We start from the raw sequence: 6,254 nt of genomic DNA, 5'->3' as shown, positions 1-6,254 counted from the left end.
AACCAGAATTTAATTTCTTTTCTTTTTTATGTGTTGTGAGGATGTGCTAGGTGTTGCCACGCCTCAAATAATAAGCTTAACAACCATTCCACCCTGCATTTATTTACTTTGCGGTAAACTGACTGGTAAGGCAGAGGAAGATAGTAGGGCCCGCCTTTTTTAACATAATTATAGCGTAGTGTTTGCCCATTTTTACAGGACATTCTGTTTCCTCAATTTGTTTTCTTAATCCTCTGTTGGAATTTATTTTTGATTTATTTTGTATGTATTCACACCCACAACTGACCAGTTTAGGGCGGATCCCGACTCTATACAAAGACATCTCTAAAGGTGGAAATTTAGACTGGGTGTAACTGATTATTAATTAATAACCACTGCAATCCATTTAGGTATGCCAGTACCTGTGGGTATGACTGTAATTCACCTGCGATGGATCCACAGTGATTAACACCCTGTCCTTTCACTTTGTGCATTATACAGCTTCATTATACATTTCCTAAAGCTCTAGATAGCAGTTAGGCCAATCCTGTCCAGGAAGTCTAATATTCAATATCAGGTGTTTCCTCTGCTGCTTCAATTTTGACCATATTTTAAAATCTGTCTCTCTGAAGTCCCCCAACGTTGTCCCAAATCAACAAACTAAAGCTGCAACTATAATAAATATTTTCATTAATGATTAATATATATAATATATAACTTTTCTCAATTATCTGATTGTTGTTTTAAAGGGACTATCATCGGAGTCAAATCAAATCATTGCGGGTCGGTGTCCCTCGCGTGCTCGCGTGTGGCTACGCTGTTCAGACAAGACTCCAACACAAACTACACGGAAGCACCAAAGTTCTATCTAGTGAAGCCCGTCTGTTAAACAGTGTTGCCCGTGGTTGGAGGACGCGGGGGAGACCGTAGCTTTGGTCTCCAGGGCCGGAGTCTCTGCTGTACTCTGCTCCTCTGCCTGCCTTCACTCAGCTCACTCCACCTCTCGTGTATGCGCGCACACTACACACTGCAGAAGAGTTAGTAGCTCTGAGAATATCTAGTGAATGTACAGTGGAGGTAGGTGGAATAAATGCTGCAGCTCCTCCAGACCAACAGAGGTTTTCCGTGTCTTGTGAAGTGACGGGGCTCCGCAGCGAGAAACGTTATCGTCTCCGACCGGGTGCCGGTTCCACATGTAGCATAACAAACATAACAAAACATAACACCGGTGCCATAATACAAAAAAAATTATATCTTACATTTAACATTTTATATGTACATACATAAATACACACATACACATCGCCTCCCACTCCCATACAGAGACAGGTCCAGCCTTCTTCCCACCCTTACAGGTAAAGTTACAGAAAAAAATTACATAAAAATATTTTTTAAAATAATTTAATTAGTTAGTTAGAATTAAAAGTAATAAGTACCACAGTACTATAGTTCATGGTGGTAAGATAGAAACCTTAAATAAATTACTTAATTAAATAAATGTGGAGAAAGTGGATCATATCAGTCCAGGTCTGAGGTCTCTCCCTGTCTCTCAGAGAATTGATTTCAAAGTACTCCTGCTGGTTTACAAAGCACTAAATGGTTTAGGGCCAAAACACATTATGAACCATCCAGACCTCTCAGGTTATCTGGATCAGGTCTGCTTAGTGTCCCCAGAGTCAGAACTAAACATGCAGAAGCAGCGTTCACTTTTTATGCACCAAATATCTGTTCTTTTGCACTTTGTCGCAATGTTCTTGAATGTTTATGTAAAGCACTTTGAATTGCCCTGTTGCTGAAATGTGCTATACATTATTAAAGTTACAGAAAAAATTGACATAAAAATATTTTTTTAAATAATTTAATAGAATTAGTTAGAATTAAAAGTAACAAGTACTACATTAGTATAGTTCATGGTGGTAAGATAGAAACCTTAAATACATAAATTAATTAATTAAATAAATGTAGAGGGAAAAAAAAGAAAACAGCAAGTAGAAAATAATAATTAATACGATAAGATACGATACAACTTTATTGTCAGTTTGCACTGAAATTCATTTTGCATCCATAGGCAACTCAGTTTGAGAGAAAGTACACATACAATAGACATACTGTTACCATAGACAGACAGACAAGTAAGACCCATCAGACAAAAAACAAAACACATCACAATTATTCATACATAACCCATTACAAAATGACCATCTGTCCTCTGGATTTACATGTCTTTAGCAGCACATTAATTATTATTTAGCAACAAGATAGACTGATGGAAGGCGTTCTTTAGCCTGATGCGGTAATAATTAAGTTAATACTCTAGAAAGATTAAGAAGATTCTATATAACTATATGACAAAAGCAAAACAGTCTGAGACGTATTCATACAACAAATATCAGCGAATAGAATATTTACTTTACTTGAAATGGCATTAATCTGGCAGCTACCCCTGGCCACATTGTGATCCATCCTAGGGTTATGTCAATAATACAACAACATAATTTCATATTTTCATATTTTTTTTAAAACAAGAACACATTGTGCTGGGCCAGGTGTGAACAGAGCATCGACCTTTAAAGGGTGGCCTGTTTTAATATGATTTAAAATGTCATATACTAATATTGCCTTTTTACAACAGCTCAAAATGATCACGGGTCTATCATAATTCCGACATTTCCTGGAGCACCTGAAGGCAGCAGCAGCCCTCTCCTCCGCCTGTCCATCCATCCGCTCACCGGTCTACCACCGTGTGTGTGTGTGTACGTGGTTGTCTATGTGTGTGTGTGCGTGTGTGTGTGAGAGAGAGAGAGAGAGAGAGAGAGAGTGGACTGAAGCGTCATTCTCCTCCTTTCTTCCTCTCAGTGAACGCGCATCACTTGAAGAGAAACACGGCGCTCGAGACCCAGAAGAAGTTTCTCCCGTTTTGTCGGCTCGGCTCGGTTCTCTCCGTGATTCTCTCCGGTTTATCCTCACCGTCACTTTATCTTCTCACTCTGACCGGAGGATTCAGCCGGTGGTTAGTGCTGAGCTGCTAACACTGGGGCGTATAGCTGGAGAGGATCTTGCTAGCACTGACTGACTGGTAAGTAAGGGCGAGACTGTGTTAGCATTTAGCTAACAATGCTAACGTCAGTTAGTAACTGTTGCCAAGGCTAATTAACGGTTATCTTTAAAAACCATAATGTCCGTTACAAACCGTTAGTTGTACTTAACGTGTTATTACACGTGTTTCCACATTATAACACCAAACTAAAATATGGTGTCTCTTTGTTTGAATGAATATTTCTGTTAAATACGCAGTTTAAAATGTGTAAAAAGGTTTTGTTTTGGTGTATCATGGTGTGTTTTTGCCGCCCTGGTTCAGCTTCAGTGTGATCCCGTTGAGAGGGTCTGATGATGGGGCGGTGGCAGGCTGGCTGCGTGGTCAGGCTGGAAGTGCTCAACAGCCCTGTTAGGCTTAACCTAAAACAGATAATACATAACAAAACATATAATAATAATAATAATAAAACACACAGAACGTTTTCCCCTCTTTTTGAAACCATTTTGTCTGCTTTTTCCCTCACTAAACTTTTCTTATCTCCTCCCTCCTTCTTCTCCATCCTCCATCGTGGATGCCCATTGTTCTGGTGATGGGCCGAGAAATGTGTCCTCAGGGGGGGAAAGCCGGCAAAATTTAGGAGGCTAATCATTTAGCAGATGCAGTTTTCATGTCAACTAAATACTAATACCTTAGGGGCCATTTGTAGCATGTTAAAGCAACAGTTTTTCTCTCAGACCTCGAAGGGAGTGTGTGTGAAAATATCTCTTGAGATGGCTGTTGCACAGATTCAAGCTGGCATGTAATCAGAGGTGATTAATGTCACCCCCCCAAAAAGTGATCAGCTATTGTGGTGTGAGAGTAAAAGGCTGGAGGCTGGATGGAGGGGCCCATCCATATAGCTGCTCCTCCACTGACTCTTTCTGGTGAGTGAGACAGATTACACTCCCCTCTGTAGAACAATGGAGAGGAGAGAACACTGCCAGTCCACAAAGCCTGGCCAAGAGCATTTAATAAACTGCAAAAACATGCAAGCATTGGAAATCTTTATCCTCAGCCCACAACTCTATTCTCCTCCCCTGATGTGCTGGCAGACAGGGACATAAATTGTCTAAAGCTTTTGTGGCCATGGTGGGCATTGGATCGGGTCAATAGTGTGTGGCGATCAACCGTGAGGTATTGATGTCATCCTTAGTAAATGGCATCCCGGGGCGACTAATATGAGCACTTTTAAGGCTCAGCCACGCAGGGGCTCGGAAACACTCCAGGACTCTTAAGTCAGTGGTGGGCTAAGCCATCAGCTAGTCCGCCCCCCAACCCCATGGTGCACGGATGAGAGAATGGCTGACTCACAGTGTTGGTGGATGAGGCAGGGAAATGGAGGACCGACAGGCGGCCTAATGCAATCATGAAATTAAATTTAGCTGCCATTAAAAACCGCAGCTCTGTTTTCATAAAGTTATTTAAGATGGTCTTAAAGAGATTATTGGAGGATGCAGAAGGAGGATGTGGATTACTGCCTGAGGCATTTTTCTGCGTGGGGAGGATTTGACAGAAACTATACATGAATAAATGAAGCAGATTATTGTAATTCTGGAAAAGAAAATAAAGAAAAAATGGGTACAATAATGTCTTTTCTAGGGATGCACCGATATGACTTTTTCAGTTGCGATACGAATAGCGATACTTGGGCTTTGGGTATCAGCCGATACAGAGTACCGATCAGATACCAGTGTTTAATCAGTAAGCTGTATGTCTCACTAGGGTTGCACCGATATCGGATCGGATATCGGGCCGATACTGACTCAAATAGCTGGATTGGATATCAGTGACAGGGGTCGATCTATTCAATTAAATTCTATGTTTGTATACTCTATATATTATATACTGTAATTTTAATTCCTGTTTAGGTTTTGACCAATTTGTTGCTGCATGAAAAAGGTTACACTTGAATTGTAATTCCTGTTAATTTTGAAGATTTTTGGCCAAGTGGTTTGTATACGATTTGTTATTTTAATGATAAGTAACAATTCACTAAATATTTATCTATGTATTTATTTATTACATTTTGTTTTAAAAAGTTAGGGAAGCAATGTTTAAATCAAGTCAGATGTTTCCTTAAACATCAAAGAATGAAAAGTGGTGCTTTTGTGTGAACCTTTGTGGAAAAACTCAGTTTTACAGATTTGTCGATTAAATCAACTAATCAATTAGTCGACAAAAAAAAATCTTAGTCTACTGAGACCAAAATGACCGATTAGTCGATTAGTCGATTAGTCGACTAATCGACGAAGAGGGGGCAGTCCTAGAAATAATCAGCACCTATTTTTATAATTGATTAATTGTTTCAGTGATTTTCTTTGTCATATATGATAGAAAACTGAATAGCTATCTGGATTTTGGACAGTTGGTCAGATAAAACAAACAATTTGAATATGCCACCTCGGATTCTGGGAAGTTATTCTGGGCATTTTTCATCTTTTCTGACATTTTACGACAATTACGATTAATTAAGTAAATGAGAAAATGGCTGGCAGATTAATAGATAATGAAAATACGTGTTAATTGGCCCCTAAACTCAATTAAGTGATAATGATGATTACATTCCTTAGTTGCAGTTCTAACAGCAGCATGAGAATGAGAGCCATTGTAATAACTCAGATATATAACGTAAACCATCAATGCGCCTCTTCTGTTGAGATTATTGTTCCCAAATCATGCTTAAAAATTGTCGTCACAATATTGTCTTTCATATGCTTGCATTTTAGGGCAATTTAAATTCTAATATCCTCTTTTGCCCCCAGCTGGCCTCTTGACCCATGTCATCGTTCTGAGAGGGGAGACGATTGTCGCATTAATAGACCAGTGTGTCGGCCTGCCCTCAGCCTAAGGACTGGTGTGTGACTCAGATTGAAAGCCCCTCCAGCTCTGAACTTCTCAATTGTGACAACAGAGAGCCTGTGCCTCTGGTCATCAGGCTTTTTTCCAGACCGAACACATGACCCTTGCACTTTTTGGCGTCTTTAAAAAATGACCACCATCAGCCTCTAGCCCTGTTTTAATCCTTGGCAACGACGGCACAATAGCTTTCTTGTTTAGAGATTATCAAAACACCAACAGAAACCACATTTGGCTGAATTTCCTCCTCTGTTTTCTGGGTGATTGAGGCTTCAGGAAACTCTGCTGTCGTCTCGTGCTCCCAGTCGTGATATCAGCCTCGGTTTGTCACAGTTGTCAGGGC

At 40.0% G+C, this 6,254-nt stretch overlaps 1 protein-coding gene across 1 annotated transcript in view; it reads left to right on the top strand.

Annotated features, from left to right (window-relative positions):
- Nucleotides 1–2,753: 2,753 nt before the first annotated feature.
- wu:fb95e10 (nucleolar protein dao-5) overlaps nt 2,754–6,254 on the top strand; it is a 40,166-nt gene continuing 36,665 nt past the window's right edge. Inside the window, exon 1 of the mRNA XM_037791005.1 lies at nt 2,754–3,055. The gene's annotated coding sequence lies outside the window, so the exon portion shown is untranslated. The remainder of the gene's footprint in view (nt 3,056–6,254) is intronic.

The sequence above is a fragment of the Sebastes umbrosus genome, chromosome 14, assembly GCF_015220745.1.
Source record: "Sebastes umbrosus isolate fSebUmb1 chromosome 14, fSebUmb1.pri, whole genome shotgun sequence".
Lineage (NCBI taxonomy): Eukaryota > Metazoa > Chordata > Actinopteri > Perciformes > Sebastidae > Sebastes > Sebastes umbrosus.
Note: the sequence above shows the minus strand (reverse complement) of the source record. Positions and strands in the feature narration are given on the sequence as shown.